The 13,842-nt window shown below is 40.0% G+C and overlaps 1 long non-coding RNA gene across 1 annotated transcript; it reads left to right on the top strand.

Annotated features, from left to right (window-relative positions):
• Window positions 1-2,720: 2,720 nt before the first annotated feature.
• Window positions 2,721-9,252, top strand: LOC136690726 (uncharacterized). The gene is made up of 3 exons (XR_010801771.1): window positions 2,721-2,998; window positions 3,348-3,388; window positions 8,961-9,252. It is a non-coding gene; the product is annotated as an uncharacterized lncRNA (long non-coding RNA).
• The last annotated feature ends 4,590 nt before the right edge of the window (window positions 9,253-13,842 follow it).

The following is a 13,842-nucleotide window of genomic DNA, read 5'->3' as shown; positions in this document are numbered from 1 at the left end:
GTGTATTTTCAGTAAATACATTTATTTGTTATATCTCAGTGGATGTGTCAGTGGCACGGTGCTGCTCCAGGGACCTGGAGGTTGTGGGTTCAATTCCCGCTCCGGGTGACTGTCTGTGAGGAGTTGGTGTGTTCTCTCTGTGTCTGCGTGGGTTTCCTCCAGGTGCTCCGATTTCCTCCCACAGTCCAAAAACACACGTTGGTAGGTGGCTTGGCGACTCAAAAGTGTCCGTAGGTGTGTGTGTGTGAGTGAATGTGTGTGTGTGTGTTGCCCTGTGAAGGACTGGCGTCCCCTCCAGGGTGTATTCCCGCCTTTCACCCAATGATTCCAGGTAGGCTCTGGACCCACCGCGACCCTGAACTGGATAAGCGCTAACAGATAATGAATGAATGAATGAATGTGTCAAAATGAAATCAGTGTTAAATGAGTATGTGAGTACAACTATTCCATCAATGCAGGAACACACACTGGACGAGTCACCTGTCCATCACAGGGCACCACACACTCACACATTTACAGATATACACCTGCAGACACATTTGCACAGTCAATACGCCTACCAATGTGCTTTGTTTAGTTTAGTTTTTTTTTGGAATGTGGGAGGAAACGGGGCACAAAGAGGAAACCCATGCAGACACAGGGAGAACACACCAGTCGCCTCAGAGACATTTATCCGAGGTGTGGCTCTTGGTAAACTAAAAAAATAAAATAAATGTCAAATAAATTATGATGACAGCTTCATAGAAAAAGAAGAGAAAAGCATCCAGAAATTTTGAAGTGACTGCAGCAGATATTTAATCAATTTTGATCCATTTCTCTTGGTCTATTCATCGTAAAATATTAAAAAAAACTGTAAAATTAGAATGAAGATACAAGAATTTTCCCTACACTGAGATCGTGATAATTTAATTAGATAACATTATTCTGATTAAGCAATGGGCAGCTGAAGAAGTAAAAAAAAAAAATCATTTAGTAATGACTAAATTATCAGTGGAAGCAAACAGGCAAATGAAACACACACACACACACACACACAAAGTCAGGAGGGGTGAGAACAGCTCAGTGTGAAGATAAGAGCGGCGGGGGTCAGGCAGCATTTGCTCTTTGGCTATGCTTGGAATGCTGAGAATGCCACTGATCCCGCCGTGTCCCGGAACGCCTCGCACGTTCCCACTGGTCTGAGCAGAAACTGGAGCTACCTGCCACTACCCCACACACACACACACACACACACACACACACACACACACACACACACACACACACACACACACACAGCAGTCTGGGCTGTGGGAAAGAGATCTGCAATCTGTGAATGTTTCTCTCTTTCTCTCTCTCTCCCACTCGGTAACTTGAGGAAACTGAGTGCTCAGATAAAGAAAAGGCTCTTGTTGTAATCATCAAATGAGAAGACTTACAGAGGCACATAAAAACACATGGATAAGACCTGAAAAACATGAGATTTTGTATGCTGAGGTCTTCATCCACCTTAACCACAGAACAAACAGCAGTGTCCTCTTTACTCACACACTGTAATTATTATCAATATTTAAAATGTTACTTTTCTAATCACACTGGGAAGGCTGAGTGCTAATGTGCGAAGATTAGTTCTGTATCACACCACTCCAGTTCATTCCAAATATATCTGATGCTACTTTGTCAATGCATAAAACACAGTTCCACTGCTTACAATTTGGCATGGTGATCTTAAGCTCACAGGCAGCTGCTCTGGAGCATCTTATTTGCAGATTATACTTAACTTAAAGAAACACTAGGTAGAATTGATACCTTAACATTTCAGCTTCAAAGGCATTGTGATGTTCCACTGACCTGTAATAGGAGGAATAGAGCCTCTGTCATTGCTAATCCAGGCTCAGCACTGCAGAAAGTGCACTATGTAACTTCTGAAGGAGGGTAGAAAACAACCACCTTTTCCCTCCCCCTCCCACCTTGATTTCAGCACAGTGCTGTAATAGTGAATACACTCTGCAACTGTAAGGGGAGGCCAGGTGTAAATACCAAATCTTACCTAGTGTCCTTTTAAAGTAGATTTTAAGGGGTGTTTTGTTAATTTTGTAAATGTAAGGTCTGTCCCAAAACCCAGTGAGCTGATTTAGAAGGCACTGATTATGTAGGCAGCAGTCTACACGACATCTGTCCTCAGGAGGCAGATTACTGAGATACTCTAGTTAGAGAGTGATTGCGTCACTGCTTGTTCGTGCCCACTGCATTCTACCGGTGTTTACTAGGGTGACCAGATCTGAGATGGAGAAAAAGAGGTCACGCCCCTCGCTGCCATTGTATGCTTGGCTGAACCTATGTGTGTTCCTATGTGTCCTTTACACCTTTATACACCATTATTTGTTACACAAAACATGGGCATTTCTTTTTTCATCCGAGAACTTACATTTACTTTTCGGCATAGCAGCTCGAGATGAGGGTAGGTACATGAGCTTTGCCTGACGCAAACGAGGACTACTGACGTGCAGACTGACCAATTAAATGTTTACAGAGAAGGTTATCGACCAATAACGGTAGCTCTACAGTCAGACCGTCCAATCAGAAGTCTTTAGGCTACTTCACCACGCCCCCTTCTCACTCAAGCGAACCAATCGGAGTAGGGGAGGGCGGGACTAGTTTGTGAACGAAACGCTTCTCGGAGTTCTATGTAAGCTCTAGAAAAACAAAATCCCAGAGGTTTGTGAAATTCCGCCCGGACATTTTTTATGTCTAAAAAAGAGGACATGTCCGGGGAAAAGAGGACGGCTGGTCACCCTATGTTTACTGACTTCTAGGGTCGCCTCAGCGTTTCAAACCGATGGATTCTGCTCTTCATATTTTTATCTCGATTTTAATCATTTCTGCACTGGAAGAAGAGCGAAATAGACAGGAGTTGTGCTTATGTTGCATCACGCATGGCCTTCATGACTGAGGAACGGTTTGAGGCTGCCTTAAAATTCGTCCAGATAAAGATATCTCAGTAGGTGGAATATATAAGGTGTGTCTAAAAATTGGGACACTCTGCGTGTCGGAAGCACTATGTGCACTATGACGTAATATGCTCTCTATGTAGACAGCTCACTAGGTTTTGGAACAGACCTGTAGTGTTGTACAGGAGTTTTGATTTGTGACCCAAGCTAAAATACTTAGTTCCCCTTGTTTTAACTTAGGAAAATATCTTAAAGGATAGTTGCCATAGTTAGTTCCTACTCCTAGGCCAAAATCAATACAAACACACACTTACACCTTCAGCCCATTTAAACTAATGTGTACATGTGAATTTAAATGCCTATTTCACTGTACTATAAATCAAATGTATAATATTTCTGTATTTTTCTGTTTTCAAGGGCTCCACCAAATTAAGCACCAAAGCAGCACATTTGAACAAGTGAGTGATAAGCACGCAAAAACAAAACATGCTTGAATTGCTTCAAGTGGTCATTATTATGTGCTTGTGTGTTTCACAGAACTGTTGAGTTGCATTTCACACATTCCTACTGATAAAATCTCATGTTCGGTTTCAGGCCATGGCCCCAAAAGGTATTTGTGCCAAGCTTAAAACATATTAAATTAATTGAGTTAGGAAACAAAATGACAAACCATGTTCATGATCCTGTTAATGAACAAAAAGCTTGACAACACACTGGTAAGATAAACACCTCCAGACTGTATGGTTTTCATTTACAGTCTTAGTCCAGTCTAGCTAGAAATGTCCAGGATTTCTTCACAGTCTACCATCAGTCTGGTCTTGTGCTAAATTGTACTTTTCTGAAACAAATATCTAGAAGACAATGAAGTGAGATCTCAGTAATGTCACAAAATATGTTTGGATTTGCCTAGCTTCTCCTATATCGCTCTATATTGCTCTCCCTCACAAGAGATAAGCATGGACGGAGGTGACGTGTCCCCAACAACATCCAACGATTATTGAATTGTCCCCACCAATAATTTGATTCCCTCCAAAATAAACCCTGATCTGTCAACGTGTCATTAACCTAGAAGTACAGAAAGGGTTAAATCATGTTCTCTACTCGAGTCCTACCTGCCCGTATCACATATGATCAGTGTGATTGGCCGTGCCTTTCCTTGCTCTCACGTGAAACTCCATAGCTACTTTTGGTTGTTACCAGCGGCAAAACTGGGAAAGAAATCCTTTCCAATCCTAGGAGAGACTTACTGTGCAAAAGCAAGTGAAGAAAAAAAAAGCAAAAAAGCAGAAGGTGGACATAAGTAGCTATTTTTCAAAGAAACCTGTAAGTCAAGTTCCTTAATGAAACGAGTGCTAGGCTAGGCAATGCTAGGCTTTGGCACACAGCAGGCTAAAATCATTTGTAGCTATGAATAACATGGTTTGGAAATTAACTGCACAACAAACTGCCAACTTCTTTGTCAGTCATTAATTAGTCATTATATAATTCAAGAATTAAATTATAAGGGCACACTTTTGTCTCATTTTTTTACTCCAAAGGAATTTTAGGAGAATCTCTTTTACGTCTCCTGAGCAATTACAGAGCAATATATGAGCAATACATTTTTATTATGGGTAATGTTTATTATCTAACTTAGGTGCTGTTCTTAGACAAATTCTTAGCCAAGTTCGACCCACTGTGAAGCCACTACATCTGAGAATAGGGGTCCAATCTCGCTGTCTCTGTAAGGCAAGGCTATTCTCCCCCATCCAACACAGTGCTACCCATCGAATGCTCCAGACAGCATTTTTAAATTATTTGAACAGCTAGTAGTATAAACTTCCAAGTATATTTAGCTATCCAGTAATTTTGCAGTACACAAAGATGTATTTGCTGGATTTACGTACCTTAGTGGAAACCATCACCCTCCCAGCTTAATAGTATTGTTTGATTGCTCTAGGCCTGGCTGGGAAGTGGAATTGGCTGTGATTAAATTTGGGAAAACATTGGGTGAAATGTAAAATTTTAATAAAAAGAATCTGTTTAAAATAAAGCAAAAGTTTAATGAAAAAAATGGTCTAAATGATGTGTATAAAACAACATTAGATCAGAGGCAACCTGTAAAACTAGCTAACAAGCGAACTAGCCTACAGCACCTTGGCAAAATAAGATATGAGAAGGGAAGATTGGAGCTAAGAGGAAAATAAAAGATGTTCTCAAAATAACTAAGATCAAGGAAGCAACGGGTCAAAAAGCCTCCTGTACTCACATGAGCACTCGCACATAGCCTATAGCCTAGCAGCTAGCTACTGCTGCAGGCTCTTCACTTTTTCAGCAGGTTTCAAACAATGCTGCCTTCAAGTGCTCTTTTGGAAGCTCCTATTTAAAGACTACTTCAGAGGTCTTAACCTTATGTGTGTTCAAGTGATTTTGGTTAAAACAAGAAATAGATGTACTACGAATGTACTTTAATAGCAGTGAATTTCCATTACATGAGAAGTGTTTTATGTAGTTAAAGCCACTGCTAAACATAAGCCCATGTTGAATTTTTTTGAGGTTTTGTGATGCAACTTTAAAAACAAGTAACTTGCAGTTTAACAATTAACATTTTAAACAACTTAGATGTAAATATTATTGAATGGAGCAGGTAGTCTGTTTTATTCAGCATTTCTATTACGAATCAATTAAAGCAGGGGTCACCAATCTTATACACAAAGGGCCAGTGTGACTGCGGGTTTTCATTCCAATTAAGTAGGAGCACACCTGATTCTACTTGTCTGATCAATTAGTCTCCTCTAAACAGATATACATGATGTGTTCCTGTTTAGCTTGCATAAAAACCTGCAGCCACACTGGCCCTTTGTGGGTTGGTAACCCCTGGATTAAAGGATTAAAACCTTGGCCTTTATATTAATTAGCATTTAAACATTAATAGGTTTTATTATTCAGCAGTAATGGGGTTTCACCTCACATTGCCAGACTCTCAGAATCTCCTACTACTGCAGGAAATGAAATTTGACTGACACGTATAATGACCTATCACAAGTCTGTTATTCTGGCATGCCATGGAGAAGGAGGCAGATAGCCAATCAGAATGCAACAGGCAGAATCTTGACAGTGAGGCCAATTTTTTCCCACTGAAAGTATCAGACTTTCTGTCAACTTGTGGGCAGAGTGTCTGTGGCTAAGTCTAGAGATTTCAGGCAAGAGGTCCAGGAGGCCACAGTGGCATTTACCTTGGAACACACCTGGAACTTATATGACCATACTATGAACATGTAACCACTGGACCCCCCATGTAACCAGTAGACTGAACACGAACCCACAGCCCATTTCAGTATTTTTCAGTCCTTGTTTTCTGTCCAGCTCTCACTAGATTCTTTCATCAGCAACCAATCCAACGAACATTTGAAACTCTTCAAAAAAGACCACAGTGTAAATTTTACGAGCTACTCTTGCGAGTCAGATAAAAACAAATGAGATCTGAACTGCAGTTACATGTACATGTAGCTTGGCAGTTTTAATAATGGTGAGTTTGTGGTGGATGTCTGCACTTCTTTGGCCAATCATAGATCTGCAAGGTTTATATGTCATGTTTAAAATCATCTTACTTTAACCCAGGTGCAAACTGAAACGGAAAATGTCCTGGTTTCAGGGACTAGGTACAAGATTTACCTAGGGGAAACGCAAAAAATCTGAGCCATGTTGAGCCCAGTAGGTACCGTGCAGTGGAAAAGCGCCATTAGACTGTAAATAAATCATTTGAAAACTGCTGCTGTAGAGGACCTTGTTGACTTATTTTAGGCTGTCATTCTGCATGTGTTTATTAGTGTAGTTCTGGACACTGACTGCATGTTATTGACTAACACCAGTACCAACAAGTTGTTGGTCAATAAGGCTCGCGGTGTCTGACGTGACCATGGCTCTCTCTCGTGCCACATGTCCTCGCTGAATCCATGTTCCCGTCATCATCACGTGCACGCGCAGATTTTTCCGCACTGCCTCTCTGACCTGTTTGGCGCACGCGCTGACGAGGAATTAAGCGCCCACGCGCATTTTTACACAGCTAATTACCAACAACATCTAACGTCTGTGAGCCCACTCTCCGCCGCGCGCTCGTTCACTTCAGCGACACGCAGGCCACATACGGACACGCATCCAGAAGGCACACGTAATTCAACGCGCATGCACAACAAGAGGGGCTCGAGGGGGCTCGTTTTTTCCCCAAAGGGAGCTCAAGCTACAACAAAAACAGGCAGTTTAAATGTAGTCCATACATTTGGGCTGTGTGTGAGTGTGGGGGAGTTTTATGACCCTGACTGGAAGCGCGCGCACACACACGCGGAGCCGAGCGCCGAGGGTCCTCAATGGAGGGGCTTTGTGGGCTGTGTGTGTGTGTGTGTGTGTGTGCTGACTGAAGAACACTTCAAGCCCTCATCGCTTCAGCTCCGCGCGCGTCGCCATGGCAACAACACCATTTCTGGCGAAACTTCTCCTTCCAACATCACTCAATCTCCAGCTAAAAGTGCCAAATGTAACACTGGCTTTGTTTATTTATTTAATTATTTATTTATTCGTTTGTTTGTTCATTTATTTTATATATATATATATATATAATAAAAAGCCAGTCCCCACTGATAGCTATATTTGACCTTCTGCGAGGGGTCTTCTACAGCCAGTAAAAAATAAACATAAAATCAATTTTAACAGGGCAATGTCAGCAGAAAACCTCAGAGCCTATCGATTTCAGCGTCTCTCAGTAAACTTGAAGGCATTTAGAAATAGATATGAGGTCTCGAAAAGTTGTAATAAGGGAAGAAAATAACATTCTTTGAGTGCCATTAATACTCTTTGCAATTCTGTTTATTTCAGTCAGACATTATGAAATATATCCTGCAAGTCATTTTGACCTACACTTTTAGGCAAACAATATATAAGAATGTGATTATTTTATAATGTTTACATTCTATAAAATATTTAATTCTATGATATACCGTGTATTTACAGTGAATTATATTATAATCATACACAACATAAGATGCCATATATGCCAAATTCAAAGTGAATTTTAGTCCCATACTGAAAAATATAAGCTGCATACACTCTTTAGACTAAGGGCGCTTAAAGGGTTATTTGAATGATTCCACAGAAGAACCATATTTGGTTCCATAAAGAAACCTTTTTGTTTATATATTTTTTTACAGAACCTTAACATCAAGTAAAATTTCTTTAAACAATTCCCACTCAGCAAAAACATGATGAAAAGAGGGTGAACAGACATCACAGTTTACATTTGGCTGAAAATGAAAGGTGAAAAAACATTCACAAAAAGGCGTCCCTCCAAATCTAAAATTGGTTTAGACTAAATATGGGGTAAATAAAGGCCATGACGGACTGTCCAGATTTAGCCCAAAAACAACATTAGAATGATATCTGGTGTTTGGTGGGTAAAACCTTCTCATACATCATACACAAAAACATCATTCTTTATGAGACATTGATTCTTTAAATAACCCCTTGTATATTTAAGAACACCTTTATATTTAAGAGTGTAGAGTGGGACCCCACATAAATATGGTGAGATTTAAACCACAAAATCTGATGCATAGACATTTAAAAGGTGTTTTTTTTTTTTGTTTTTTTTTTGCTTGCTTCTGATCTGAAAACAAATGATTATGTCACTCCTTCCACTGTGTGGAGACAAATTAAAACCTTGGGTCTGAAACAAAGTGAAGCAGTCAAAAACGTTACTGAGAGAACAAAATAGGCGATAAAGAAGTATAGAAAGAAGTGTCAACTACACAAGTCAACAAAATGTGTTCTCTGGGGTGATAGAGAATCACACCTTAAAAATGACTTGGAATGGTGCTTGTGATGCATAACTAATCATACAAAACCAGTAATCAACTTCATTATCATTCTACTGGCTGGATGCCATCACACCCTCACAGAAATGTCCCGAAATATTGTGTACAGCCATCCCAGAAGAGTGGTTACTGCAACAAAAATGAATTAATTCATTCATTATCTGTTACCGTTTATCCAATTCAGGGTCGCGGTGGGTCTGGAGCCTACCCGGAATCATTGGGCGCAAGGCGGGAAACACTCTAGAGGGAGAACCAGTCCTTCACAGGGCGACACACACTCACACCTATGGACACTTTGCAGTTGCCAATCCACCTACCAACCGTGGGAGAAAACCGGAGCACCCAGAGGAAACCCACGCTGACACGGGGAGAACACAGCACACTCCTCACAGACAGTCACCCGGAGTGGGGCTTAAACCCACAACCTCCAGGTCCATGGAGCTGTGTGACTGCGACACTACCTGCTGTGCCACTGTGCTGCCTTTCTACAAAAATAAAATAAATAAATACATTAATAAATTATTCATTCTTTCATTCATTATCTGTAACTGCTTATCCAGTTCAGGGTCGTGGTGGGTCCAGAGCCTACCTGGAATCATTGGAATACACCCTGGAGGGGGCGCCAGTCCTTCACAGGGCAACACACACACATTCACTCACACCTATGGACATTTTGATTCGCCAATCCACCTCCCAACGGTGCCATAGTCAACTTCAAGTTAACTCATATGTCTATCTTCGACAAGTCATATGTAGATAAATATAAATATGCATTCTGTCTTTATAGGTACAATGTGTTTTAGAACACCATTTTAATTTCCATTGCCAACATTTTATTCATTCTGAAATTTATTTGCATTGCACAAAGGAATTTATTTGCACCTGCAAATGAACCCCTGATATCTATGGTTTTATACTGTATATCCAAGAATTGAATCAAATAGTGCTTTTCTCGACTTTTGCGAGAATGCACACACACATATACACGCACACACACACACACGCGCACACACACACACACAAATGTTTTGTGTAAAAACAGCTAGGCAGAGGGCGTTGGGGTGCTCCATTCCAACAGCAGTACGGACCATTTGCAGAGGCGTAGGCTGCCCTCATGACTATTCATCACCACTCCAATCTCGCCAGAAAATTCAAATGACACCACCGATATTCTCCCTCAGTCTTCTGTGTGAAAACCTTCTCCATGAACAAATGTACAAACACTGCAACAAAATCTTATCAACTGAAATAATCTTAAATCTAATCAAAATAGTTAATATTTCTCCTCCTGAAGAGACTGTTGTAAGAATATTATTAGATTTTTTAACCTATTTCCAGACTTTAAGGCATTTTATCTAGTCTTATTCCATTGGGAGATTTTGGACAATGCTGATAATTTAGCTTTTTTCAAGAAAACAATTATCTGTCAGTGGAAGGAGACACTTTATAAAACTAAATTATATGATCTCAGTGTGAAATAGAAGATATATAACTAGATTTAAAATGATTTCACTTAATTAGAGATCATTGTTTGGCAACATAGTGCTTCCATCAACATACACAAAGCAAATAACACAGCCATTGTGTGTGTACAAGTGTGAGTGTGTGGGTTTTCATGTATGTGATAGGCCATCCTCCATCCACAATCAATCCCACCTCCAACTTGAGGAACGGAGAACATGAGTAAAAAAGGAGAAGTCTGATCCCTCTCTTTTTTATTTTTGAACCCCCCTCCCCTTCTACCTCTTTGCTCTGAGTAGGCGTGAGGTGGGATAGACCGTGGAAAACAGGACGAACAGAGGCAGCGCTGATGGAGGATAAAGGAGATGCCCACTCTACTCTCTGAGTCACTGCTCTGGAGTGAGAGAAAAAGAAAACTGGAAAGAGAGAAACAGAGAGAGAGCGAGAGACACAGAAAGCGATGTGGAGATAGATAAAGAGAAAAAGCACTTTTGAAAGCTGGGATGACAAAATCAGAAAGTCCTTCACTAGTAAAAAAGACACGAGGAGAAAAACAGCTAGAGTTGCCTTTTTTATAAATGCATCTATAGGGGAACTGGCAGGTAAACAGTGTCTTTTGACAGTCTCTCTGCAACAGCAGGGTACATGAAGGTAATAATGCTACAACTCTCAGCACTTTAATCACAAATGTGTACAAATGTTAAAGAATATTTTGTTTATTAAGATTTCCCTCAAAACTGCTATTAAGTGTAAGTTAAATGCAGGAAACATATATTTAACAGAAACGGATGCAAAAGCTGTTAATGAAAAAGTTGTTAATGAATCCCACACGGTCGCACTCTTCCATCTATTCATAGGACATTCATGTATATGTTCAAAATCACAACTCAAAACATTTCTAAAGGCAGCACTGACTCTGAGGCAGAATTAATTTAATTGGTTACCAGCTAACAGATGTGGATGAACATGATTGGTTAGAAGACACTAAGTGGAGATTTTCAAATACCATGCAATAAACAGGTAAAGGTTTTTTTTTTTATTACTGTAGACTTACAGGGGTTAGACAATGAAACTTAAACACGTGTCATTTTAGTGTGGGAGGTTTCATGGCTAAATTGGACCAGCCTGGTGGCCAATCTTCATTAACTGCACATTGCACCAGTAAGACCATGTGCATCCAATGGTTCAAGCATTGTGTCCTGAAGGCGGTGCCGTGTATCAGGACGACAATGCACCAATACACACAGCAAGACTGGTGAAAGATTGGTTTGATGAACATGAAAGTGAAGTTGAACATCTCCCATGGCCTGCACAGTCACCAGATCTAAATATTAATGAGCCACTTTGGGGTGTTTTGGAGGAGCGAGTCAGGAAATGTTTTCCTCCACCAGCATCACGTAGTGACCTGGCCACTATTCTGCAAGAATAATGGCTTAAAATCCCTCTGACCACTGTGCAGGACTTGTATATGTCATTCCCAAGACGAATTGACGCTGTATTGGCCACATAAGGAGGCCCTACACCGTACTAATAAATTATTGTGGTCTAAAACCAGGTGTTTCAGTTTCATTGTCCACCCCCTGTAGTTCTGTTTCTTAATTTGTTGTAAGTGTAAGCATTTTGTTTTGCTTGATGGGAGGAATTATAGCTGCCTATCTCTGAGGCAGATTCTGAAGTAGTACATTCCTGCACATTTGATTTATGGCTGCTGCCTCTATAGGAAATATAGCGCTAGTGATCATGATAGATTTATCTGAGAGGTGTAAATTAGTTTTTAGTCTCCTGGTGATAATATATCCAGAAAAGTGCATGGTTAGAATACAGGGCTCAGACTCACTGTTAGATGCTCAGGATGTATTAGGGATAGCAAGCATTCCCTCAGCTCCAGCAATAGAGCCCTCACTGCAGGGAAACTGGGTGGTTATAGTGGCTGCAAATACTAAGGTTATTCTCAAGTGTAGTTATATAGAGACTAATAATGTTCATCTGTGGCAGTCAGAGTTTACCAAGTATATTATTAAAAAGGTGTGTATAATAACCTAGATGATGGTTTCTAAACTGCAGGTTGTCCCAGTTGTGCTCTGAAAATAAAGTGGGCTGTATAGACAATTGGTCCACTTTTGAAAGGAAGCTTTCATTTCCAGTGTAGCACATAACCTCTAAGTGTGCTGACAATGGAGGGAAGATAATGGCTGACAAACCAGAACCAAGGCCAAGAGACAGGCAGACCAGATAAACTAAATGTGCGCTAGTTGCTTTGAGACACCACTTCGGGGCCATTCTATTAAGTCTGGTCCTCGAATTAAGCAAAATACAAGAAGGCCTCAAAACAGAGTGTGCCACGAACTTAATTCATGTCAAACCAGTTTTACCAGTTCATGGTGCCAAAACATTTGTCGTAAAACTAGAATTTTTATAAAATTCAAAGGATGTTTCCTCACCATCTCTCAATTCTCTGATCTGTTTGTGGGAAAAAAAACAACTTCAGGGTTTGTACACAGCCCTAGCTCATTAAATAGGGAAAAATGAAGTGTCTTGGCCCAAAATGGCTCAGAGACACAAGAAACAGCATCAGAGAGACCTCAGAACTTTGAACAGCATGAAAAGAGATGAGGGTGTTGCTTTATTCCTGCTCCATAGGTGGGTAATATTGACATATTTTTGTTGTTACGGATTACTTAAGGTGGAACTGACTCCATATTCAGGAGCCTGCTAACTGCATGAATATAAAATGCTACAAAACTAAACAGCTCATGTTACAAGTGAGATACTATACTAATTCAAACCATAAAAACATACAGACAAGTTAAACTTCAACCAACTTTGTTACCCAGAATCATCTACATTCCCTGTAAGACATTGCTGTAGATGAAATAATTACTTATTAAGACTTTGATGCCTTGTGGAAACATGAATTAGACCAGATGAATACATAGCTGGAAATGAGGCTACACTAACAGGCTACAAATTCTCTTTTTCTCTTTCTTAGCATGAATGTTTCAGTGTGTAAAAATAAGTATTATTCTCTCTAATTTCATTTTATAAACCACCAGACACCTATTCTGAGTTCCGGCAAGATTTTGCTGACTTTTCTAAGAAAAGAATTTACCTCTATTCTCCTGACTTACATTTGAACTTTGATGTTGATATAACAAATATAGCTATTCTCCGAGCAATTATGGCAGTATCTGATCATTAACTCAGTTTATATGAACTTCATTTAAATGGAATATCTATGACTGTGGGGTAACGCTGTCCTCTGGTTTGTTTATGTTCAGAAGCTCCATGACTTTAAAGTTGGAATGGAATGTTTGAGGAGGGAAAATTATTGTTTTTATTCACCACAGAAATTCATTTGTTACTCAAGTTGTTAAATTTTTAAGTCTATAGTCTCTTTTTGCTTTTGTGCAATTATCGCTCTCCACAAATTAGCCAGTTCCATCTACAGTAAAAATAATTCAATATCACCCCCCTATGGAGCAGGAATACAGCAATGTCCTTATCTCTGTTCATGATTTTCAATGTTTTGCTGCATGTCTAAAAACCATTATTATCTGCCATTATCTGAGAGAGGTAGAACTTAGCACCCTGGACTGAGACAATTT

The sequence above is a fragment of the Hoplias malabaricus genome, chromosome 3 (genome assembly GCF_029633855.1).
Source record: "Hoplias malabaricus isolate fHopMal1 chromosome 3, fHopMal1.hap1, whole genome shotgun sequence".
Classification (NCBI taxonomy): Eukaryota; Metazoa; Chordata; class Actinopteri; order Characiformes; family Erythrinidae; genus Hoplias; species Hoplias malabaricus.
The sequence above is the reverse complement of the archived record's forward strand: the minus strand, read 5'-3'. Positions and strand labels throughout refer to the sequence as shown.